The sequence below is a fragment of the Tiliqua scincoides genome, chromosome 4 (genome assembly GCF_035046505.1).
Source record: "Tiliqua scincoides isolate rTilSci1 chromosome 4, rTilSci1.hap2, whole genome shotgun sequence".
NCBI classification, from domain to species: domain Eukaryota; kingdom Metazoa; phylum Chordata; class Lepidosauria; order Squamata; family Scincidae; genus Tiliqua; species Tiliqua scincoides.
The window spans coordinates 70975455-71001934 of record NC_089824.1 but is presented as its reverse complement, the minus strand read 5'-3'; the positions used below and the strand labels follow the sequence as shown (position 1 = coordinate 71001934).

The window sequence follows — 26480 nt, the reverse complement described above, 5'->3', positions numbered from 1 at the left end:
ATATGCAATACCCCAACCATCTTCAACTCCGTAAAATGAAATCTGAATTGCTAGTTGGTGCCAAATTCACTAAAGAACCAATACAGCCTGCTGTGAAGGGACTGGGTTTGTTTGGTAAAATGCCATCTTAGTCCCTGGATCATAGTTTGGGGAATAGTAGACTCTGAATATAGAAACTGGCTATCCTTGGAATATAATAAATGACTTAGGGCCCAATCCTACCCAGTTTTCCAGTGCCGGTGCAGCTGTGCCCAGTGGCATCACTAGGGTTTGTGTCACCCGGTGCGGGAGACCAGCACGTCGCCCCCATGCAGTGGGCGGGGCAACACTCCATGTGGTGAGCATGGTGATCTACCATCTCCCTGCCCCCACTGGTTTTTTGACTGTACCTTTTGATAGAATAAAGATATTTCAACGCAGTTTGTTTCATTGCATTCTACATGAAATTACACATTGATTGATATATAACATGATAGTATTATTTTTACAAACTGTGATTTTAGTCACTAGTGGTGTCACCTCCCTCCAGGGTGTCAACTCACTAACACCTTATTGGAGCAGTTCTCAAACTTTTTGTACTGGGACCCACTTTTTAGAATGACGATCTTTTTAGAATGACAGAACCCATCACAAAGTAAATTAAAATGAATAATTATAAATAATTAAATTAAAGTAAAACAAATAATTAAATAAGGGGAAGCCAGCCCTGTTCCGCCAAGTGAATTTTCTCTGTAGCCTGCCTGCAGTAACACCCCCTCCCCCCCAAAAAAAAGAATTAGTAAGGTTTTCACCCCTACCCAGTACCCAGTTCAATTTAAGTTCTTATATTTCAAGCATATCACTATCAGGACCCACCAGGCTTTACAAGTCTGAGAGCCCAATTCTATGACTATCTACTCAGAAGGAAGTCCCATTATAGTCAGTGGGGCTTACTCTGAGGAAAGTGTGGATAGGATTGCAGCCTAAAACAGAAAAAAATTCACCTTACCCTGTCAAGCCTGTTTCATTCTTTTTATGGGGGAGAGGGCTGCCTTCTGGAGCATTTGTTGAGCTCCAGTTGCATCAAATCAGGGCCATTCTGGTGGCCTCACATTTCCCTTTGCCTGACCTGCCCAGGAGCTAAGGCACGTTTGCTTACTTGTGAGTAAACGCAACCATTTGACTTAGTTTCACTTTCCATAGGGCTCAATACATTTGTCAGCTTGGAGGGAGGGACCTCCTTCTCAGGTGTTTTTGGGGGGCTGCATTTATTGGATCAGGACCATTCTGGTGTTGTTGGATTCCTCTCAGCCTGCCCTTTCTGATGGATTAAGGCACGTTCACCTACTCGCGGGTAAACGCGCAATACAGTTCGGTTTCACTTTCCATTGGGCTCCATGCATTTTTTGTTTTCCGGTTTTTTGCCAATAACTTTTGATAGAAAGGAGATATTTCACTCTGGTGCTTTGCATTGCATTCCGCTGGAAATTCCACATCCAACAGTATAGAACATGATGGGGTTATTCCTAACCATTGTGATTTTAGTGCATCACCCCCCAGTGCGCATCACCCCTCTCTTGCGTGTCACCCCCCTCTTGTGCGTCACCCGGTGTGGCCCGACCACCCGCACCCCCTAGCAACGCCACTGGCTGCGCCAATGGGGCATGCACTGCATCCTGTGGTGGGGAGGCAAGCACAGAGGGTTCCTTAAGGTATGGGAACATCTGTTCCCTTACCTTGGGGTTGCATTGTGGCTATACCAGTGCTGGCAAATTGGGTAGGATTGGGCCCTTAGGGCCCAATTCTATTGTATCTGAACTTCGATGCTGAGCTCCAGCATGGTGCTGGGTGTTGCAAACAGGTTGTAAACATTCAGTGCTAGAAGGACACAGCTCAGAGGAAGGTAAGATCTCCAGGCAGTAGTGTGGGCTTTTGGGGTAGGGGAGAGGTGTTCCGGAGTGGGGGAAGGGCGGGAAGGCCCCTTCCCCTGAGGAGACCTCTGACAGCTTCCCAGTACCCCCAGTGCTCTCCATTTTGGCACCACTATTCCTCTAGGTGCCGGAAAGCTTAGGATTGGGCTGTTAGAGCCAATCCTATAACCTCATCTGCTGCTGATGGAATGCTCATTCTACTGGTGGATGCTGGTGGAATGTTACTTCCACTGGCCAGTGCAGCAAGGCCAGTGGTGCAATTGCTGGCGGCCTGGCACATCTCTTTCCTTTCTTGGTTCTAATTGAGTCATGAAGGTTATGCCAGCAGACACTCCGATCCTTATATAAAATTGTTGTGAGAGAAGAATGTAAATAATATAAGTTTCTTAGAATTACAGGATTTAAAAATAATTTACACATTGTGGTTAAAATGAAACCAGATGAAACTGAGCGTAGCTCATATTATGGTCAGAGACGTGTCGTCAACTTACTGCAAACATCTGGTGTCAATGACAGGCTCGCACCAAATTTTGTCACATGACACTTCTTAGATATATCACTTGTCAGCAGACATTTTGTACCCACCCGCATACACACACGCAGTGTCTACAGATTTCCAGTGTTCACATAGGCAAGGAAGTTTAAGTTGCTGCTTTGCTGTGAAGGAATGATGTATTCTCAAGGCCAAATGGTTGCATCATACAGTCTAATCCTATGCATACGCACTAAGAGGTCCCATTGAATGTACTGGATCTTGCTTTCACAAAAGCGTGCATAGAGTTGTGGCCTAAATGTTGTATGAACATTATCTCAGTCTTTTCCAAGGAAAGATGGATTTCCTTACTGAACCCCTTATTTCCTCCTAACGAAGAAACATTCTTCTTTATTCTTGTTATAAAAAAATAAATAATTTATCTACTGCATTTATCCCTCGATTTTCCCCCTTAAGGGCATTCAAAGCTAGCAGCCTATTTGCATTTGGAAAAATCCAGCTCCCATTTCTCTTCTGCAAGGACGGTGAGAGGGGATAGTTTGAGGGTGGAGGAAAAATTATGGCTGGAAAAAATGGGTCACCTCCCCTAGTGCAGCCTTCCCCTTGCAAATCACCCCAGTTTCTTTTCTCCCTGCAAGGGTTCTATATGTATGTTTGCCATATTAGAAGTGAGGCAGCTAGAATTTCTGTACAGTGGTTGGCTACAGAACATGCAGCTCTGGTGTTTGTTGTTGCTTGCAAAGCAATCTTATGCAAGTCTAATCAATAGTAAGTAAGTCTCACTGTGTTCAATGAGGTTTACTCCCAGGAAACTGTGTATAGGATTGTGGCCTTAAGTACCTTTCCTATTCAAACCCCTAAATCCAATAACCCCCTGCCCCCAATGAATATTTCTACTTGGAAGCAAGTTTCCACTGACATAACTGAGACTTTAACCTAAAACCGCATACACTAAGGAAGGACAGGAAAAGAATGGGATGCTCCCGTTTAGACAGAGTCTAAGTCATCTGTCTTCTTGCCTGGTTTTAATTGTCTCATGGGGATGGTGCCAGCAGGCACACTGGTCCTGACCTAAAACTGCTGTGAAAGCAGAATTTAAATGATACAAGTTTCACAAAATTGCAAGTTTTTTAAAATAATTGACACTTCCTGGCTGAAATAAAACCAGATGGTTTGATCAGGGTGTAAGCTCCCTAGAATGCTCCAGAATATATAATTTGCAAAATAAGGACTTTTAAGTCACACTACAATTTTATTTATGCCTTATTAAAATACAGCATTTACCCAAATAAAATGGTACTTAGTACTTAAAGCTGCAGAATTTACTTAACTCCGTACTTAAGGCTGTATGTTTTGTATTATACTAGACCTTACAACTACTGTTGCTGACACATGTTATTACATAAAATCAATTAAACGGCATACATGCGAGTCCTGTTGATTTGATGTAAAACTAATTAATAGCCTCTTTTTAGGCTGCAATCCTGTACACACTTATCTGAGAACAAGTTCAATTAAACCCACTGGGATTACTTAGACATGCACAGGCTTGTATTGCTATTGAATGACATTTCCAAGGCATTTTATATGCTTTGATGGATTATTCATTATGTGTAATGTTAGAAAATATCCTATAACGATTAATAATTTTGTAATCACTACCCAAATTTGTTTATAGTATCTGTTCCATGTGCAGCGCCAGCTAGAGAGGAGGGGTTTAGATTTGTTAGGCACTGGGGAACTTTTTGGGACAAGCGGGGCCTGTACAAGAGGGACGTGCTTCACTTGAACCAGAATGGAACCAGGCTGCTGGTGCATAACATTAAAAAGGTGGCAGAGCAGTTTTTAAACTGATCCCTGGGGAAAAGCCGACAGGAGCCGACGGGCATCCGGTTCGGAACTGCTCATCCCTATGGGACAAGGATGGGGAGGTTAGAGAACAACAAGACAAAGGCAGAGTAGGAGAAGAAATTGGGAATGGTAGCGTGATGGGATGTGATAGACGGTTTGGCACAGTGAGACGATGCGAGGACAAAGAAGCTAATAAGCAGCCTATCCTGGGGCATTCCATGTACAAAAGCTTTTATGCAAATGCCCGAAGTCTCCAAGCAAAGATGGGAGAACTGGAATGTCTGGTGACTAGGGAAAACATTGACATAGTGGGCATAACGGAAACCTGGTGGAATGTGGAAAATCAGTGGGACACCGCAATCCCAGGCTATAAACTCTATAGGAGGGACAGGGAGGGGCGTGTTGGAGGTGGGCTGGCCATTTACGTTAAGGAAGGGATAGAATCCAGCAAAGTAGAGATTGAAGGCAGGTCTGACTCCACCATAGAATCTCTGTGGGTTAAATTACCAGGCCTTAGGAGCCCAGTAATACTGGGGGCATACTATCATCCTCCAGACCAGAAACCAAAAGGGAACCTTGAAATGAGGAAACAGATCAGGGAGGTGATGAGGAGGGACACGGTTGTAATCATGGGGGACTTCAATTATCCTCATATAGACTGGGTGAATTTGTGTTCTTGTCATGAAAAGGAGACTGGATTTCTTGACGTGCTAAATGACTGTGCCTTAGAGTAGCTAGTCATGGAGCCCACCAGAGGACAGGTGACGCTGGATTTAATCTTGTGCGGGACTCAGGACCTGGTTAGAGATGTAAATGTTACTGAGCCGTTGGGGAACAGTGATCATGCTGTGATCCGTTTCGACATGCACATCGGGGGAAGAATACTAGGCAAATCTCTCACAAAAACCCTTGACTTCCAACGAGTGGACTTCCCTCAAATGAGGAGGCTGGTTAGAAGGAGGTTGAAAGGGAAGGTAAAAAGAGTCCAATCTCTCCAGAGTGCATGGAGGCTGCTTAAAACAACAGTAATAGAGGTGCAGCAGGAGTGTATACCGCAAAGGAAGAAGGGCTCCACTAAGTCCAGGAGGCTGCCCGCATGGCTAACCAGCCAAGTTAGAGAGGCCATAAAGGGTAAGGAAGCTTCCTTCCATAAATGAAAGTCTTGTCCTAATGAGGAGAATAAAAAGGAACATAAACTGTGGCAAAAGAAATGTAAGAAGGTGATACGGGAGGCCAAGCGAGACTATGAGGAACGCATGGCCAGCAACATTAAGGGGAATAATAAAAGCTTCTTCAAATATGTTAGAAGCAGGAAACCCGCCAGAGAAGTGGTTGGCCCTCTGGATGGTGAGGGAGGGAAAGGGGAGATAAAAGGAGATTTGGAGATGGCAGAGAAATTAAATGAATTCTTTGCATCTGTCTTCATGGCAGAAGACCTCGGGCAGATACTGCTGCCCAAACGGCCCCTCCTGACCAAGGAATTAAGTCAGATAGAGGTTGAAAGAGAAGATGTTTCAGACCTCATTGATAAATTAAAGATCAATAAGTCACCGGGCCCTGATGGCATCCACCCAAGAGTTATTAAGGAATTAAAGAATGAAGTTGCTGGTCTCTTGACTAAAATATGCAACTTGTCCCTCAAAATGACCACAGTGCCAGAGGATTGGAGGATAGCAAATGTTATACCAATCTTTAAAAAGGGAAAGAGGGGGGACCTGGGAAACTATAGGCCGGTCAGCCAAACATCTGTACTGGGTAAGATGGTGGAATGCCTCATCAAAGATAGAATCTCAAAACACATAGACGAACAGGCCTTGCTGAGAGACAATCAGCATGGCTTCTGTAAGGATAAGTCTTGCCTCACAGACCTTTTAGAATTCTTTGAAAAGGTCAACAGGCATGTGGATGCGGGAGAACCTGTGTACATTATATATCTGGACTTTCAGAAGGCGTTCAACACAGTCCCTCAACAAAGGTTACTAAAAAAACTCCACAGTCAGGGAATTAGAGGGCAGGTCCTCTCATGGACTGAGACCTGGTTGAAGACCAGGAAACAGAGAGTGGGTGTCAATGGGCAATTTTCACAATGAAGAGAGGTGAAAAGCGGTGTGCCCCAAGGATCTGTCCTGGGGCTGATGCTTTTCAACCTCTTCATAAATGACCTGGAGACAGGGTTGAGCAGTGATGTGGCTAAGTTTGCAGATGACACCCAACTTTTCCGAGTGGTGAAGACCAGAAGTGATTGTGAGGAGGTCCAGAAGGATCCCTCCAAACTGGCAGAATGGGCAGCAAAATGGCAGATGTGTTTCAATGTAAGTAAGTGTAAAGTCATGCACACTGGGGCAAAAAATCAAAACTTCACATATAGGCTAATGGGTTCTGAGCTGTCTGTGACAGATCAGGAGAGAGATCTTGGGGTGGTAGTGGACAGGTTGATGAAAGTGTTGACCTAATGTGCGGCAGCAGTGAAGAAGGCCAATTCTATGCTTGGGATCATTCAAAAAGGTATTGAGAACAAAACAGCTAATATTATAATGCTGTTGTACAAATTGATGGTAAGGCCACACCTGGAGTATTGTGTCCAGTTCTGGTCGCCACATCTCAAAAAGGAGATAGTGGAAATGGAAAAGGTGCAAAAGAGAGTGACTGAGATGATTACTGGGCTGGGGCACCTTCCTTATGAGGAAAGGCTACGGCGTTTGGGCCTCTTCAGCCTAGAAAAGAGATGCCTGAGGGGGGACATGATTGAGACATACAATATTATGCATGGGATGGATAAAGTGGATAGAGAGATGCTCTTTACACTCTTACATAACACCAGAACCAGGGGACATCCACTAAAATTGAGTGTTGGGAGGGTTAGGACAGACAAAATAAAATATTTCTTTACTCAGCGTGTGGTTGGTCTGTGGAACTCCTTGCTGCAGGATGTGGTGATGGCATCTGGCCTGGATGCCTTTAAAAGGGGATTGGACAAGTTTCTGGAGGAAAAATCCATTATGGGTTACAAGCCATGATTTGTATGTGCAACCTCCTGATTTTAGAATGGGCTATGTCAGAATGCCAAATGCATGGGAGGGCACCAGGATGAGGTCTCTTGTTATCTGGTGTGCTCCCTGGGGCATTTGGTGGGCCGCTGTGAGATACAGGAAACTGGACTAGATGGGCCTATGGCCTGATCCAGTGGGGCTGTTCTTATGTTTCTTACGTTTCTTTACAAATATTATTACTTATTATTTCTTATATATTTCCATGCCTTGAATTTTTGTAAGGGCAATACCTGGTTTCTAAAATTTAGATTCCCTGTTAGCTCTGCATATTGCTTCAAGATGTTTGCCGAGCACTGTGATGGAAACGGGGGAGGGTATAAGTATTTATTTATTAAAACATCAACATCTGCTCCTAACTGGCTGATGGTTGCAGCCATTTGGGCCAGCCAAGTGTCTGGGTGTCATTGAATGCAACTGTTCCAATTGAATTAAGCTTTTATTTGCAATCTTGAGGGACAGATGCTTATAGTTTTAAAATAATACAAATAGGAAGTGTTTGACTATCATATAATAATTTTTCTTTCTGACATCTCACACACTTCATACGTCCACCATAATCTTTCACCCAAACAGATACTGACTAGCTATGTAGATTAGAGACAGGGGACTAGTATCTTGGCTAACTGAAGCCTACCATACCATGATGGCAGGGCAGGAGAATCGGTTGGTGGTTGGCAACCTTCAGTTTCGAAAGACTATGGTATAAGCCTACAGCACCCAGTATTCCCAGGCGGTCTCCCATCCAAGTACTAACCAGGCCTGACCCTGCTTAGCTTCCAAGATCAGACGAGATTGGGCATGTGCAGGGTAACAGTTGCTGTCGCAGGAGAATCACTTTTGGGGATAAAAATTGTAACTGATTTTGTTTTTAAATTATTTTTAAATTAACAAGAATATAAACTTTTCAGCTATCTTATTACCATTTGGCCAAGGTAGCAATCTGCTGGGTAGGAGGAGGGGAGGGGAGGGGAGGGGAAGAGGAAATGGTGGAATGTATATGCTTTGCCATACAGCCTTCCCACAGCAGAATACCTCTGGAGGACACCAGCCATTCTATATTGCTGCACAGTTTAGGTGTTTGTGATTATTGGAGAGGATCTCCTACTCTGCTATAAGCATTGAGCATTTGAGAAATAGGTTCACAGTTTCTCTGCTTCTGAAACTGATCTCCTGCCAAAAGATGCACTGAAGAGAATTATATAGAATACTTTCTACTGAGCTGCAGGAGATTCATTTTTCAGATCCTAAGATGCTGGAACTACTCAAACAATTTGCAAATATGTTGCTCCTTTTCTTAAAAGAGATCCCCAAGAAAGCACACATACTTCCATGGCCAGCAGTAGATGAATTTAGGGGTAATTTGGCCTGTCCCCAAACCTCCCATTAGACTTATCCTCTCCCTCTCTCTTGGGAACTAACCCAACCATCACAGTTCTCACTATAGAGAAGAAAGAAGACAATTTTAGGTGTTCATTTTAGGCACACTTTGCTGGAAAAACATGTTACGTTGCACTTGCAAAGCAATCACTAGCAATTTGCCACAATTATCATTTTGTGTTCTCCAACTTCCGGAGAGAACACCTCACTCTATTGGTATTTGGAAAGTTACAATGTGTCATCCTGGCTAGAGTTGTGATTCTAAAAGGTCATAAAATTTTATCTGCAGTTCAGCATGCACTCTTGTTGACCATGAGGCAGTTTAGGTAGTAAAACAACTGTGAAGAATGTAATTTTCAGAAGAGTTGCAACAAAACTAACCGAGTGTATGTGGATCCAAATATAGATATACCTCTATCTATAAAATATATGGTATGCTTACACTGAAATTAATGGGTTATTCCAGGGGTCGGCAACCTGCGGCTTTAGAGCCGCATGTGGCTCTTTCAGCTGTCTGCTGCGGCTCCTCCAGGTGAAAGTGGCAAAGAGTAACAGGAGGCACCTGTGTTGGGAGGGCAGGCTGCTTCCCTCCGCCCCCTGAGCTCACTGCCCTCCTCTCCCTTCACCCCCACCTGCTCTACATTGGTTTCCCTTTTCAATTTTGCCTGCTCTGCAGGCTTAAGCTCCCTGTTTTTCCCGTCCCCAACTCTCCAGCAGGATGCCCTCCTCCTCAGCCATTTTAAGCCCTTGCAGGTCCCCACTCAGTGCAACAAGAGGCTTTTCCTCCACAGCAGAGGAGGCATCCTGTGTGTCTACTCAGTAGTAAGCCCCATTACAGCAGATGAAGCTTCCTCCCAGGAAAGGGTGCCTGGGATGGCAGCCTTGGAGCCTGCTCCTATGCGTTACTCAGTTGTAAGCCCCATTACAGTAGATGAAGCTTACTCCCAGGAAAGTGTGCCTGGGATGGCAGCCTTGGAGCCTGCTCAAGGCCAAGCGCAAGGACGGTGAGTGGGAACCCGCGCAGGTCTGTTCCAGAGCAAGCCCCAATGTAGTCCCTGGGCTACTCCCAGGAAGGTGTGGAGGGCTATAGCCTCAGCCTCCTCCTGTGCAGGTCTACTCACAAGTAGTCAGTGAGGCTTCCTCCCAGGAAAGTGTGGAGAGGACTGCAACCTGAGAGCTTCAACCAGCTTGTCTGCTCAGAAGTTCCACTGTAGTCAATGGGGCTTACTCCCAGGATAGTGTGGAGAGGGTTGCAGCCTGAGTGAGGGAGGGCAGGCAGGCAGGGCAGAAGCTGGCCTGTGGCTGCCCCCCCAGCTCTGGCTTCTTCTCTTCCCCACCTCTGGAGTCTGTGTCCTTTTTTCCTTCCAGCAGGGTGCCTCTGGAAGGTGGGGGAAGTTCTTTAGTATCCATGTAAGATAAGCAGATGTCATAACCGCCATATGTATTGGAATCCTGGAAGATCTGGTGAGGAGGTAAATGTGGTGTCAGCAGTGGCCCCTTTAAGGATAAGGCCTGTGCATCCAGCAGAGTGTGCTGCACAGCTGCAGCCACTTGAAGGCAATAGGGCCTTCAGGGATATAAGGGGCACCTGAGGAAGGGGGTGTGGGTTGTAGAAGGAGTGCAGGTTGGAGAGGAGACTGACTGATTTGGCTTATTGACTTTGACTTGGATACTCTTGACTGATTTGACTGACTTACTTTGGAATCTGATCTTGGACTGTGACTTGGCTTATTGACTTTGGACTCTGCCCTGGATACTCTGACTGACTTTTTGACTAATGGACTGCTGGAGACACTGGTGTTTGAAGTGTGGCTGCTGTGCCCAAGACCTGCTGATGACCCAGGGTCTGCTGTAGTGGTGGGAGGCTGCTGGCAGGAGAGAGGACCTCTGCAGGTTGAACAGGCAAGCTATCCTGGAGGTGGGGTCCAGCAGGAGTGCAGGGCAGAACCAGGGTCATTTGTTGGGGGAAAGAAGGGGAGCTAATTTGCTTAAAGTGGGCATAATTCTCCAGGCAGAGAATGGCCTTGGAATCAAGCAAAACACCATAGAGGACCAGGCGTCTGAAAGCACAGGACAAGAATGTATGACAAAACTAACTAAAAGCTACAAGAGGGGGCTACATTATAAAAATGGGACCTATAAGAGCATAAAGGTAAAAAAACCAAAAACCTATATATGCAGTATTATCTTCATTTTAGATGTCAAAAGGGTTTTGTGGCTCCTAAGGTTTTTTTTCCTCCGGAAAACGGGTCCAAATGGTTCTTTGAGTGTTTAAGGTTGCCGACCCCTGGGTTAGTCTAAGGCGCCTGGGTTAGACCTGTAATGCTGGTTTTGTTATTGCCCACCAAAATGATACTGAGAAAGAACCAACCCTCTCAATCCCTTTATACAGATAATCAAAGGCTCTTTTATCTTGACACATTGAAGGACTTTTTTTCTGCATAGCATTTGGTGTCTGAGCTCTCCAAGTAAGCAATATAAACTTGGCTGATGTGTGCTGAAGGAAAAAAAAAAGATCACTTAGGCTACAGTCCATAACCCCAGTCCAAGTGAAGTTTAACCCAATGAACTAGTTCCAGGATTACACAAGCTGAGCGCTGCACACACAGCAAACGCCACTGGACATTAAGGGCCCTTACCTCTTCACAAAATGAATGCTCAAATGAATGAATGAGCAGACTCATAGTTACAAACTTCTGTGCTACTAGTATCCATGGGACTGAATTGCTGTTGGCATGAACGTACGTACAAGAGTTTTGGTTTCAGACCCCTTCTTTAGGTCTCTAAGGGTGCAATCCAAGAGCGCTCTTGGACTGATGTAATTCCTTTGCTCCAAAAAGCACTAGCCTGCGGAGGCTGACGGAGGCCAGCCTTCTCTCTCAGACTTGCATTGGCCTAGCTGGGCCAACGCAAGAGGAAAAGGTGGGCGGGGGGCCAGGGAGGAGGTGGGAGCGAGGCATTCCTGGGTGCAGGGGAGGGCGGGCAGTGGATGGCCCTGGGGGCAGGCAGGCGGGGAGCGGAAGGTGGGGCTGGGATCCGCCAGTTATGCCGGATCCCAACCCCCATTCCCAGGGAGCAGCTTCAAGCCGCTCCACTCTCCTCAGACTTGTGCCACCTCAAGAGTTGGGTATCAAGGAGGAATTTGAAGGACTTAAGAGAAGGTACACTCTTCAGGTGATCAAGGAGAGAGTTCCTGGAATATGGGGCAACAAGGGGAAAGAGGCACAGCCATTTGAGAGAGCAGGAGATCTTCAGGTTGCCAAGAGTACCAAAATAGTGAAGATAAAAGAACAGAGAGTAAAGGGGATGAGGTCATGCAGGGCTTTGAAAGTAAGGATGAGGAGCTTGTTTTGGAATCAGAAGCAGAAAGGAATTTAATGCAGAGAGATTTAAGAAGAGGTGTGATGTGATTTTAACAAAAGAGAGGTAAATGATATTGGTAGCAGAATGTTGGAAGGACCTGAGAGAGCTCAAGAAGGTCAGTGAAAGATCAGTGAGTTGAAGGTTGCCATAATCAAGATGAGAGATGAAGCCCAAGGTGTGAATTAGTGTTTCCACTGAAGGGACAGAGAGGAAGGGACATATTTATGTGATGATGTAGAGGGAGAAATTGTGGACATGAATTGGTAGAAAAAATGGATATGGGGGATGAAGGAAAAAGAGGAGTCAAAGCTAGAGCAGAGTCTGCTCAACAGGGTGTTGTCAATGCAGAGGGAGAAAATACAGGGAGAGGAGGACCTGGGAGGGGGCAGATGACACATTCTGCCTTGGACAGAATGAGCTCGAGACTGTGATGAAGCATCCAGGCAGAACCGCCAGAGAGCTGGAGTCTTATGCTTCAGTCCCCCCAGTGCTGTATGCGTGCATGTGGGAAAGAATCCAAGCACAGCTGAAAGCATCTTTGATGTTTGTACTGGAGCCATTGCACAGCTGTACAGGCAGGCCAATTTTAAACTGAAAGGGTGCCACGCCTGTTCAGTAGTACAGATGACTGCAGCAGAAATTTCAAGGAGACCTCTGGCTGCATGTGCAGCTATTAGGCACGCAGCTTTGTGTGACGGCAGCATTTATTTATTTATTTCATTTAATGTCAGCTGAAATAGGGGTCGCTTTAAAACAAAAGGGGCCTCGGGCAAATGACCCCTTCTATATTTCATTGTTAAATCTTGTGCTGCCTAAAATTTGCTCAAATTATACTTGTATTATCCTTTTAAACAATTGCTTTGTTTAAAAGCTACGATCAAACATTGTCCGTTCTGATTTTTACTTGGACACAAAGCAGAACTCTCCCCACTGTGCCGCTTTTGGGGGAAAAAAAATAGAATTGAACAAACTGCTATCTAGAGTAACTTCTGCCTATACCCCTGCTAATTGGGTAAGAGGCACTTTTTCAAGCGGGTGCTCCTTTTTTTTAGCAGGGGGAGAGTAACTGGCCCATCTCACCCCAGCAAGTGTCTGTTCTGGTGGCTGTCTGCTGGTATTCTTTTGCATCTTTTTAGATTGTGAGCCCTTTTGGGACAGGGAGCCATTTAGTTATTTGATTTTTCTCTGTAAACTGCTTTGTGAACTTTGAGTTGAAAAGCGGTATATAAATACTGTTAATAATAATACACATTTCTGAAATTCATTCGAACCTGTTCTGGAAAGAAGCGTTGAGAAGAACGGAAACCTGGCATTTAACTCAACAGGGAAGAAGTGATTTCTGCTTGACAAATAAGGGGAAAAAATATAAGAAGAATATCAAAGGTTAAGACTAAGCCTGGAGATGGACAATAAGAAGACAGGCAAAATTCATGCGTTTACCTGCCTCTGGATCCAGTCAGGGCCAAATCTGTACTGATCTTTCTCTGGTTAACAGTCAAGTTTTGGCAGAGGTACTTTGAAACTGTTCTTTTCAAAATACAATCTCAGGTTTTTTTATAAACTTAATGGATGAGAATTTAGTCCACAGAAGTCTAAACTGCAGGGGGGGGGGGGGAAGAAGCATTATTTTCTCCCTCAAGACTTTAACCTACTGTTTACCACATCAATTATTCCAGCCAGTGACTTCTTCTTCCAGCTATCTGCCAAGAGGAAATAACTTTGCTACACTGTGAGTCTGGGAATCCTAGAAAACAACCGTACAGCAATAAAATAATTGAAGTGTCGTTTTACTGAGCTGTTCAGTTTGATTCTGATTTTTATTGCAATGTCAACAATGGTTTAATTTGTTTTAAAGTTTGGGTTCTTAAATTTGAGTGATATACGGTAGTTTACAGCTTGCTGGCAAGGGCTACTGTAGGGGGAAAAAAAAAGAAAATGCATCTAAAGGCAGTTCTACATTTGACATTATAAAGCAGGGAGTGAAGCCAAAAGCAGCAGGCAGCCCTGCTTTTCTGGTCCTGGCCAGCTTTAAGGACTGCTTGCTTGTTGACATCAGTCGCTATGGGATAGATTTCTCTGCTCTTAACACATCTCATCTGGAGGCTGTAATTAAAAAGGAACATCTTAATATGTAATTTCTCTCGCTAAAACATTTACAGATGTTAACCAGGAAGGCTATCCACCAAGTAGCACTGCCTTCTCACACAACCTGAATTCATGTCACGAGGTGGGGGGGACGACAAGCTCATGCAAGCAGTCAGTGTGTTCTGGGAATTATGTTTGTTCCTCTTTGCTCGTGACCAAAGTCTGACATCCTTCTTATCCACTTTGTGGTAGTTTTTATGACTTTACTTTGAAAGAAGCAAATATTTACTATATGTGAGGTGGAAGCTGGAGTTGATCGCTTTATACATGTATATTTTTTCACCTAAGTTAATCTAAACGCTACCGCTGATTGCTATATTTTGCTGCACGTTTTAAGGGCTCAGGATAACCTCAACATTCCTGAGGAAAGCAGACTATTCTATCCTCACTTCAAGCAAGCATCAGTAATAATATGTGTTTTTGCTGTGTATTTTCTATCATCATCCTTGGCCAGTGTCTTCTTTTTCATTTAAAATGTTAAACGCATTGATAGGAATAGAATGAACGAAACTCAGAGGTGATCCACTTTTACGTCTACGCTGGGCACAAGAAAGCAATAGCATAAAATGGAGGCGTTTTATACATACTCTTGTCCCCAGGGAACTTTTAAAAGGGGTTTTTCCTCAGCTGGCTGAAAACTCTGCAAGCAGAAGGTCTTTGCTTGTGCTGACTGCACACGTGTCAGTCCCACTTCTGCAATGTTAACTGAAGTGGAACTTTTTCCTCAGAGCCAAGTACTTCATGATTTATACAGCCATATCAAATATCTCTGGAGTACCCTGCAAGAAGGTGATGGCTAAAACCTCAGTTCTGACATTTGCAGCCCAGACACAGTTGTTTGACTGAGTGCTTTTTTTTTTTCCTCTGGTTACTGGCTTTGATTGGAGCCAGAACCTTGAGTAAATCAGAGGAATTTCTAGATTTCTCTGAGAGCCATGAGCACTATGTCTTTTCCGGTACCTACTTCCTGCCATATCTAAAACAACAGCAGCTGCAGGGGCCTGATAGAGAGGCATCTCAGAGCACAAATTTTCACAAATTGGGTGGGAAAGAAAAAAAAAGAAGGGTAGAAAAAAAAGAAGGCATTTCTTCAGGGAGCTGATAACGCATACATACATATGGCATCAGATTGGTTGTTGCCTATGATAGCCCTCTATGCAAAGGGCAAAGAAGGTCAAATCAAACCAAACCCTCTGTTGTGACCATGGGAATAAGAAGTTTCCATCCATGCTAGGATAACAGAATGAGCCACAGTGCACTTGTTCCATTGTACTGAATATCAAACTTTGATGAGCTAATGTCTCCAAAGGATAGATAAGCATGGATAAGTGACTAACATACTAAGATTTCATGCCCTTTACCATGAGTGTGGGCTGTTTGAAAAGATTTTGCATGCTTCCTGCAAGGATGGGTTGCTTGTGCAAAAACATAATCGTAAGATTCCAAATTAACTACTGGACACTTTAACAGAAAAAGAAAAAGTGACTAACCTGGCCAACCTCTGATGGTTGACCCCTTGGCATTCCTAAGTTTTATTCAAGTTGATATTTTTCCCCCTTTTGTTTCAATATTCATCTCATATAAACTGTCCCAATGATGGATAGGTGGAGATGGGGGCTATTTTTTTTTTTTGGCCCAGTGATAAATAAAATGATATAGGGCTCTGTCTCCCTACTTTTCTCCTATTAATTGTGGAGGCTCTTAACTTGTTGTGGAAGAAGGGACTGGCTCACTTTTTGCAGATTCCCTCCCTGCCCCAAACTTTATCCATCTGTTCATCCATCCATCCATGTACCATTTTTATTTCCTCCTCCACCAGTCCCTGTTCCCCATACGATACCCCAAAGCTATGTCAGCTCTTTGGCAGAGCAGGAGGGAAGATTACCCTATGTCAGCTCCATGTCAGGCTGAAAAACCCAAAACAGAGCTTCTCCAGTCTGCACCAGCAAAACAGCTGGCACACAATGGAGGAGACCCATTGTGGCCCGAGTCCTTACTTGAAGGAAGGGGAGGAAAGTCCCCTTCCTGCAAAGGAGGCCTCTGGCAGCCCCTGCGATGCCGTTGGATGCAGCAGTAGCTATTTTGGCACCATTGCACCCTGTGGAGCCACCAGGGGTAGGATTGGGCTGCCTGTCTCTTATATGTTAGTCTCCTATATGGAATGTAAAAAGGAAAGAACTGGGTGCAATTGTTTGATGCAATTCTGAGCCTAATATCCACTGGGGACCTGATCCAGAATGATCAGTGCTGGCCCAGCCCTGGTGCTGAGTGTTGCAAATGTGCTGTAAAGCACATTGTGATGCTCACCACTGACTCAGTGTGGGCGCCGGCTCAGTGCAAACCTGTGCTGAACCAGCACTGGGCAGAGGATGGGTGAGCGCCAGGCAGCGGAGCAGTAAGTCAGGGAGGGGGAGGCATTCCAGGGTTGGGGGAGAGTAGAGGAAAAGAGGGGTGGGAGTGGGGCGGGAGGGGCCTCTCAGCCCAACACAGGACTGCTTTTGTCTGCACTGGCTAAATAGCCCACTGCAGGGCCTCCCCCCTTACCTAGGGGAAGGGGACGAATGTCCCCTCCCCCTGAGAAGCCTGCTGTGGCTGCCCAGCAGCTATAGGATCCAGCAGTAACCATTTCGATGCCATTGCTCCTGTGGGCGCCAGGCAGCTCAGGATTGGGCTGTGGATCTCTGTAGCTGAACTAAAAGGGAAACAGAAAGAACCCACACTGAAGTTCAGTAAGGCCTTCTTTCACATTTCCATTTAAACTGATTCTATTTATTGTTTTCATTTGACTTCTGGGTACAAGGTATTGTCCAAAGCAGCATTTTTCAAAGAAGGAAATCACCTCTTTCTCAAGCAATAAAGCAGAAAGTGCAAACTGAAAAATAGTTATTGAATATGATTTTTAAAAATCCTTCTACACACATGTACACACACAAAATCTTAAAGTGAATGGTTAACCAAAAAAAGCAACTGAAATGATTCTGGTCTAGAGGTAGTTAATTTACTGTCTGAAAACCACAGTACAGGTGCTTCCCCCAAATGCTAAATATAGCATTATAAAAGTGTGTGGATGACTCTCGTCTCTGCTTTCACTTTCTTTTATATTAGCATACTTTTTCTCCCTTATGAACCTTTGAGATTTAGAAGTGTGCGCTAGGCAGTAATAGGCAAAATTCATTCATTTATAATGCATTATAAATAAGTTGCCACCTGCCAATTAGCAGATGAAGGAGTGTATAAGCAAAGCCCCCAACACTCTTTACCAAATCTATTGACCAACTTACAAGTTTCATGAAAGCCACTACTTGGATCTTGCTTGGAAGCCAGGCAGCAACTTATCAGTACATCTTAAATCTTTTCCATGAACGAAACTTAAAACCCCTTGTTGCCAATGACAAATTGAAATTCTGACTCATTTTGCACACCTGCAGGCTTTCCTATACATGAATCAATTCTAACAGTCACAAAAATTCATTACATTATTTAATTATTTCTCGTAAAAAGAACTTGCTCTTATTTTCAATTAATTTCTGATCACCAGTTCAAATTATGTGTCAGACCAGCCCCTCCTACCATGCAATGAGGGACATGGGCATGCATGTTTCTCTTCCCAGCACGTCATTCTTCAGCCTCACAATTGTACTGACCCATGTATTCAAATGTTAAAAAGCACCTCTGAACATTTGGAAGACCAGGCTTGGAAACTTAACATGCTTGAGTCACTGAATGTGGCTCCTTCTATCCCATTTCTTGTAAGCTAGAGATCTGCCCTGTGGTTGACTTTGCAAGCAATCTCCTTATTAAATAAGAGTAGTAACATTTACACATGCCACTATATCCCCACTTACTTATTCACTTTGTGAAAGATGACTATCTGGTCTTTAGAATTAGCTTTCAGATATAGTCGCAATACTGCTTGGTATTATTATTCTTAACTCTGAGCCCTCTGCTGCTATTCTCAAGCCTCACTTTTATTATGAAAACACTGTAAGCTTTCTTGAATTACATGTAATGCTTTAAATCCTTTGCAATCCTTTCCCTATGATCTCTCTATTTCAGCAGAGTATAGATTTGAACCTCAGTTGATGCAAACTGTGGGAGCTGTCTTACAAACAGTGGAGAACTTCCAGTTTGCTAATGAGATGAGCTTGTGGGCTAAGCAGATGTGTTTTCAGACAAAACTTTATATATACTACAGCAATCCTTCACAGACCCACATAAACCCTGCCTTCTAACAAACACAAATTCTCCCGTAACAGAGATTATGGAAAACCATAAAAGCCAGTATAGACACAATGCCAGGGATTCCATTACTGCAGGGGTGGGACAAGATGGTACAGACTGAATTTCCTTCGTTTTCTCCTTCTGGGCCATCTTGCCCAATTGAAAACTTCAGGAGGGTGCTGCAGCTTCAGGAAGGAATACTTAAGGACCTTAATGTGCCCAAGAAACTTAAAATCAACTTTCCAATAAAGGGGAATATTATTTTGTAAATGAGAAGAGCCCAGAAATTTGTTATGCTTTTAAAGACATTTTTGTTGCTCATGATAATAATTAGCCTATATCCAGCATTTTAGATTGTTCACCAAGATTCTTACAGATTATCTTTTAAAATGTGGTGCAATTCCTGTTAAGGTCAGATAAGCACATTTATATTAAGCAATAGTGTTGGCTACAAGAGCTCTCTATGATTACCAAGAGCTGTAGTCTGAAACTGTTATTAATGGATAGTCCAGACAGTCTGAGGCAAGAGAGACATCAAACAAGTAGTTTAGTCTAAGACTAGGTTTTGGAATCATTTACATATTAAATTCATATTCACTTAATCATTTTTTGAAAAAAAAATTGGTGGTGAAATAATTTTTAACACTGCGTTTTCCATATTAAAAATAATAACAAGAGGATAGATAGATGGAAAAATGGCCCCACCATTAAGGTGACTTCTCTTGAGCATTGTGAAGCCAGGTTTCAGACCTGCTACCCTAAAGCACTGTTTTACAGGCTTTTCTTTGCCTTACCTCATCTTTCTAAGAAACGTTACTCAATAGATGTCTGGAGAATATGCAACAAGATCAGTTATGTATTTTACAGGCACATACTAGCATTATCACACATGGTCTTTCAAGTAATGAAGTAGAAGGGTTCTTAGCAGTACATAAATATGGCAAGAAAAAAAACCTGCTGGACGTGCTTTTCTGTAATAAACAATTGCTGAAGAAAGAGTTAAAGCAACAATGGTCCCGAGTAATTTTATAAGGTAAGGTTTTGCTCACAGTGTCTGAGGCAGAGAAAATAGTGATGGGCCTAGCAGCCCAATCGCAAGATATGCTAGTATATATTCATGTATGCCAGGGCAGCAACAGCCCTGCCAACATACGATTCACTGATTGACGCATCACGGGTGCCGTGTGTGTGTTCTGAGCCTATTTGAGCTGCTTTTCACTTCTAATTTAGTGAATACAAGGTTAGGACTGGATGGAAAGAGGTTGAAAAGATATATGTAAATATTTTACTGTTAATGACAATAACAATAATAATGAGCCATGCTGTTGGTTCTTTCCCATGCCCGTTTCACAAGACTTGCTGTCTTTGTAGCAAGCCTACAAGTTGCTCTTAAGCAAAGTAAAGCATCCCATTTGTCCTATAGGTCTTTCTGGTTTCCCACTCCTGTCCAGGTTTCAACCTTCTCTGGACCTCGAAGCTTTCTTGTTTCATTTGTCAATCTTTGTCTGTCTTCCTAGTGGTCTCCCCATGGCTCAGTTCCTCTGACCTCCTTGATGTCTCCCATCTCCACTGCTGTTCCATCCTGCTCCACATACTACCTTCCTGTACTCAGTCACTGCCAATACATCTTATTAAAATTTGCCTTCTTATGAACTTTCACCTTGGGTACACAACCAAGTTGCCAACCCTGATCCAGACACAACTGAACGTCAGTGAACACCAATCCCCCAAGGACCTGAATGTGTTTCTAAACATATACACCTATATTTTCTCCTACTGAGTCCAGTGCCCACCCATGATGTCCTGGTCTGCTCCTCATAAAACAGTGTGCCACTAGCACTACTGTTCCTCACTCCATCTGCAAAACTTATGCAACCATTATGAATGGCCAACGTTTTGATGAAGGAGAGAAGGCCTCCCACTGGCCCCACCTTGGCTGCAGGCCCACTTTTGAAAAATAATGCCTCCAGAAGCATTTTTGTCAAGACAGGTCAGGTCATTAGAGTAACAAGAGTTTAAGCAGCTCCCACAGTGGTTGAGGACTGATCTGCCAACACTATGCAGCTCTCCGGTGACATTCCCCAGAAATATTTCAAACCAGTATCATATTCCAGTGATGAATGCAAGCATCTGAACAATGCTTTCTCGAGAAAGAAGGCTTTGCTTCTGCACAGTGTAAATTTTCTTTGGCACCAGCTCAGGTTTATAACCAAACAAATGTTACTATAACTTATGTGCAGTAGGGCCTAATCCACCATGCAAAATTCAAGTTACTAAAAAAAGTCCTTCTTGTTTAGAATGCTTTTATGGAAGGAGGGAAATGAGGAAGATGTGGAAGTGAATGTCAATTATCTTCCTATTTATTTGCACAAGAGATATTTGGACTAAATAATAGACCAGGCATTTAATGTCACACAGCTCAGTACACTTGTGGAATTAAAATGGTTCATGCAAAATTAATAATTCTATATATATCGTTCCATCAGTTCTGCAGGACTGTAACTCATGTGCACTTGTTCCTTCCTTCTTTTTTAATCCAGCTTTGCTTGACCCTCACACAAAAGCCTTGGACAACATGGGTACAAAGGGGTGCTAAAGGTCCTTGGCTCACACAAAGGTTGAGCATTTGGCAATGCTGAATAGTTACAGCAGCCATTTTCAACCACTGTACTGTGGCACACTGGTGTACTGCAAATGGTATGCAGGTGTGCCCCAGGAATTTGGAGGAAGGTCACTTATTAGTAGGGTCATTGGGGGACGTCAGCTCCCCATGGCAACGTAGTGCGCCTTGTCAGTTGTCCAAAAATTGATGGTGTGCCTTGACAATTTTAGTGCCTTGCCAGTGTGCTGAAAGATGAAAAAGTTTGAAAATCACTGAGTTAGAGCAATGGAATCGGGCTCCTTTGGGAACCTTGGCACATTGACCTGTCTCCTGTCCTCCTGTGCACTGCAAATGATTCTGGGGCCATATCTCAGTAGTAGAGCACACATCTGCCATGCAGAAAGGCTGAAGTTCAAGCCCTGGGACCTCCAGTTTAAAAAGGATCTCAGCTAGAAAGATTGGGAAAGATGTCTGCTTGAGATTTGCTGCTAATCACAATAGGTAATACTGAGTGCCAAGGTCCAGACTAAATTTTTTTTTTCTCATTAAACCAAACGAATACATAAAACATATTAAAGAGCCTTGTACAATCTTAAAGACTAACCCATTTATTTCAGCGTAAGTTTTTGTGGGCAAGATGAATTAGTCTGTAGCCCACAAAAGCATCTACTGAAATAAATTGGTGAGTTCTGAAGATGCTACAAGACCCTTCATTGTTTTTGCTACAACAGACCAACACAACTACCTCTATCTTACTACTCAAAACACATTGTAATCTATGGCTGCAAAACTTAATGAACATTCAAAACACACCCCACATTTAAAAAACAACCCATCAGACCAACAAAAATTCAAACCCTTAGGCCAAGGAGGTATGAGAGACTGGAGGTAATTGCTTCACCTTGTGACACACTTGCATCCTCCAAAAGTGGCTCACTGAGAGACTTCCCAGTGAGATTACCTTCACAAAACTGGTAGCTGTAGCAAAGAAGGAAATCTTCATATCATGACCTGACCCACTGTGGTTTCATTTAATGGTCCAGCACTCAAATGTAGACATTTAGGTCCATTAAAGGTTTGACCCTAATGAATTATTTGAGTTTTTTGTTTCCCCTCCTACTCATCACGTCTAACCTTCATCTCCAATGTTAGCGACTCAGCATGTTTTACCATAGTAGTATGTACGCCTTCAATCATCATTACAAATGAGGAGGGGTCCTCAACCTGGGCAGGCAGCCAGCTTTAGTAAAACTTTCCACGAGGAAGGCCTTTTGTTTTCCTCCAGAGCTGAGAGACTAGGCCAAAGGAGGGGGAAGGAGGGAGGGGAGCATTATGCAGAGCTTGAAATCCAGTCCAATGTGTTGACAGTATTACTGGACTTTGTAGAGTACCTGCATGTTGTTCTAATGACATCTGGACTACTGGAAATCAGTGAGTGCACTCAGAAGTTTTTAAAAGGCATAATTGTGGCAGTAGCAGACTAAACTTAATGCCTCGGGAGCCAGTCACTTTAATCACGAAGTTGAGGTGCCTGAAAAAGGATACATTTCAGCACAAGAATAATTCTGTCTGGTATAGTTCATGTTCAAATAAACTATATGACCAAACCATGTGCGTTTCAAGTTTATATACAAATTTATATATAAATATGAAATACACACACACACACACACACACAACACCCCACACCTGAACGCATGGTATAGTGGCTACCTAATTTAATATATATGCTGAGTAGGAGACGTATGGACATGTCAGGCATCTAACAGTTCAACAGCCTAAGCAATTCATGGGAAGGACATTAGCAATAGCTCATATTACCTCCATAAGTTACAGCTTTTACTGCAAAATTTATTTTTAAGAGACACTTTTAAAATGGCTGGTTAGGCTGCAGCTTTCAATAACACTTTACCTGTGGTTTTGCCATTTTTACATACTTACATGAGCGTTTAATACCCCTAATTTACCTTCTTTTTCTTTTTTTAAGAAAGCAGCTGAAATGTATGCATTCATGGGCAAAGTGCTATAAAACTCGCAGCTGTGCAGAGACAATTGTAAGGGCAAAAGCCAACTGGCACCCAAAAGGAGCCAATGAGGTGATTTTGATTTTGTTGTCAGCCATATATCAAAAATCTAGGCAAACACTTTGTTTATGATTTGTGTTTGTGTGTGTGTGTTTAAAAGATCTAGAAACTGCTTTGAAATCAAGCCCTTTATCAGAAAGAAATGAAAGGTGCTATGAAGGTTCCATTTTTCCAAATTGTTTCAAGTGAGGCTGGCTAGATTTACTGAGTGGCACTGAAGTGGTTTCTCCTGAAAGACTCTGGAGTTAGGTCATTACAGATGCAATTTACAACTTATTTACTTCAGAGTAGCCCCCTTAAAATGGACAGCTTCAGGATAAGTGAGCAGAGTCTCATGTGTAATTTTGGCCTTCTGCTACTATCCTCAAACATCCTGGTAATCTCATGAAAAATGACTGACATCCAGATTTCAATCTTTAAAACATACAAACCAGAATCCAACACAAAGGTAGGAAAACTCAAAATCTTTCCACGCAATGTGGTTAAGCAGGCCTATGTTAGATTATGGCCAGATTCCTACTGGGACAACTTTCTGGACAACAGTTTTGAGGATAACTGTCCCAAACTATGTTATCTTTTTTTAGTAAGGGCATGTTGTCTCTCTGCTACTTCTTCTGAATATCAGTTTATTTAAAAAGAATTAATAATCAATGGTTTAGTAATTCTCACTGTTAATGCAGCAGTCTACTCAGTTTAGCGTTGTGTTGGTCTTGACATTTCTACCATGAACAAAAACTATAGTTTCTTCTCATTATAGTTTCTTCTCAGCGGATAGAGAGAGATGCTCCTTTCCCTCTCACATAACATCAGAATCAGGGGATATCCACTAAAGTTGAGTGTTGGGAGAGTTAGGACAGAAGAAAATATTTCTTTACCCAGCATGTAATTGGTCTGTGGAATTCCTTGCCACAGGAAGTAGTGATGGCATCTTGCCTAGATGCTGTTAAGAGGGAATTGGACAAATTTCTGGAGGAAAAGTTCATCATGGGTTACAAGTCATGGTAGGTATGTGCAAGGCAGAAGTAGGCTGCCTCTGATTACCAGATGCAGGGGAGGACACCAGGATGCAGGCTGTGTCTGTTGACAAGTGTGTTCCCTAAAGCATTTCGTGGGCCACTGTGAGATACAGGAAGCTGGACTAGATGGGCCTTTGGCCTGATCCAGTGGGGCTCTTCTTATGTTTTTATGTTCTTATGCTCTCATTGCTGTCACTACATCGTGCAGGAAGAGCAACAACAAAATCAAACATAGCTTTTTTGTGGTTGATGGTTCAGCATATAACTTATAAACTACTTTCTCTAAATATCCATTACTTGTTCCCAAGGAAGAACTGTTGCAAAGAACATAATGCTTTGAACTGTTCACAGACACAGTTCCTGGCAATTTCTTTCAGATAGTTGCTGTACTAATGGATGGTCAAGTTCAGTGGTGTCAAACATAAGGCTTGGGGGCTTTTCTGCCAGATTCCCAGTCCAAGTCCCGCCTGGAGCATTATGCCCACTTTTAGCTAATTAGCTCCCCTTCCTTCCTCAAAAAATGACACTGGTTCTGCCCTGCAGTACTGCTGGACCCCACCCCCAGGGTAGTTTGCCTGTTTAACCTACAGAGGTCCTCCTTCCTGCCAGCAGCCTCCCACCACTACAGTAGCCCCTTGGTCCTCAGCAGGTCTTGGGCACAGCAGCCAAACACCAGTCTTAGTGTCTCTAGTAGTTTCTGCTCCAGCAGCTTTCAAAGTCCATTCACACATCAGTCCATTAGCCACCAATTCCTCAGTCCATTAATCCAGCCTGTCCTTCCTCAAGCTTTCCTCCTTCTGCTACCCACACCAAGGCTCTCCCTTCACCAGGTGCTTTTATGCCTGAGGGTCCTATTGCCTTCAAGTGGCTGCAGCTGTGCAGCACACTCTGCTGGATGCCCAGGCCTTACCCTTAAAGGGGCCACTGTTGACACCACATCCTACCTCCTCGCCAGATCTTCTGCGATTCCAATACAGGGGCCAGATTCGGCCTGTGGAAACTTGTTATTCAGCCCACGTGAAAGTTGGGCTCTCCTAGCACCACCATCAGCTGCTGTCTAGCTGCTGAGCTATGAAGTGACACATTGGCAGTAGTGGTGCTGCTGAAAGGGTGGTGCTGGAAGAACCCAATTACCACGCTTTCAGCAGTGCTGAGGTGTCACTGCTGAAAAGGCTACCCATGGGATAACTGGGCACTTCCATCACCGCCTTTTCAGCCACGCCATTTCTGCTGAGGCACTGGTAGGGAGAGACAGAAGGAGGCCTCAGAAGGCAAGAAACAATACAAGAAGCAGCAGACCAAGAGGGATGAGACAGGGACATGCTGTGAATGTGCTGGTATAGCCCAATTATTGTGTGGGCCAACTTTTCAGCTGCACTGCCTCTGCTAAGGTATCACTTCACAGAGCACCTCTCAGGTCCTGAGCTGAGAAGTGACACCTCAGCAGAAGTCATGCTACTAAAAGGGCAACCTGAGTGATAATTGGGCTCTCCTTTACCTTGAAAATATTATCAGGATCTGTGTATTTTCTCTTCTGTCATTTGCAGCTGCTGCGTTTCTAAGTAAGGAAAAAGTGCTTATTTCTAGTCATCACCTGCTAAATGATGTAACTTCCTATTTAATGACCTCACTTCTGGCCCTCAGCAGGTGCCATGAATTTTATTTGGTTCACTGCATGAAACAGGTTTGACACCCCAGTCTAGTTTATATGTTATGTTCCCCATGCAAAGGAACAGTAGGACATGCTGGATTCTAATATATTGCATCAGTTTGTAAACCAGCCCTATGGCAAGGTCCTCAGCATACTTACATAGAAGTAAGGTCCATTAAGATCAACTTATTATTATCCATTAAATTGAAGTCTAAAGAAGACTTATTATCAATTAGAAGACTTATTATCAATTAAATTTTCCTTTGATTAAGGAGTCAAGCCCTTAAATGTTGGGCAGTGCAATCCTATCTTACACTGGAACAGACAGGCCAGTGGGTGTGTGCTGTATCCAGTGCAAGTTTTGGGCTGGCTCAGGCTCAGCCTGGGGAAAGGGGAAAAATTCTCCTTAGCCCGGATAGAGCCACAGAGGACCCAACAAGTCTAGTTGGATCTGTGCCACCTAAAGTGGTGGTGCAGATCCAAGCTGAACCAAGCAGCCTGGAGCTGCTCCACACTACCCAGGAATGGGGCTAGGATTCGGCATAACTGCCAGCTCCTCCTCCTACTCCCACCTCATGCTCCCTGCCCGGTCGCCCATGGGCCCCTCAAACGCCTTCTCCCTGCCCTCCCCATGCCCCCCAGACCCCCATGTCGGCCAAGCTTGGTTGGGCACGGACTTACCTTTCCTCACCACTGCAGAGGCTGGATCTGGCCTCT

General features: G+C 43.8%; 1 protein-coding gene and 1 pseudogene across 2 annotated transcripts in view; both read right to left on the bottom strand.

Annotated features, from left to right (window-relative positions):
- The window catches only part of NFATC1 (nuclear factor of activated T cells 1), a 162921-nt gene that overhangs the window by 17174 nt on the left and 119267 nt on the right, over window positions 1-26480 (bottom strand). The window lies entirely within an intron of this gene.
- On the bottom strand, window positions 8010-8129 carry LOC136650547 (5S ribosomal RNA; annotated as a pseudogene).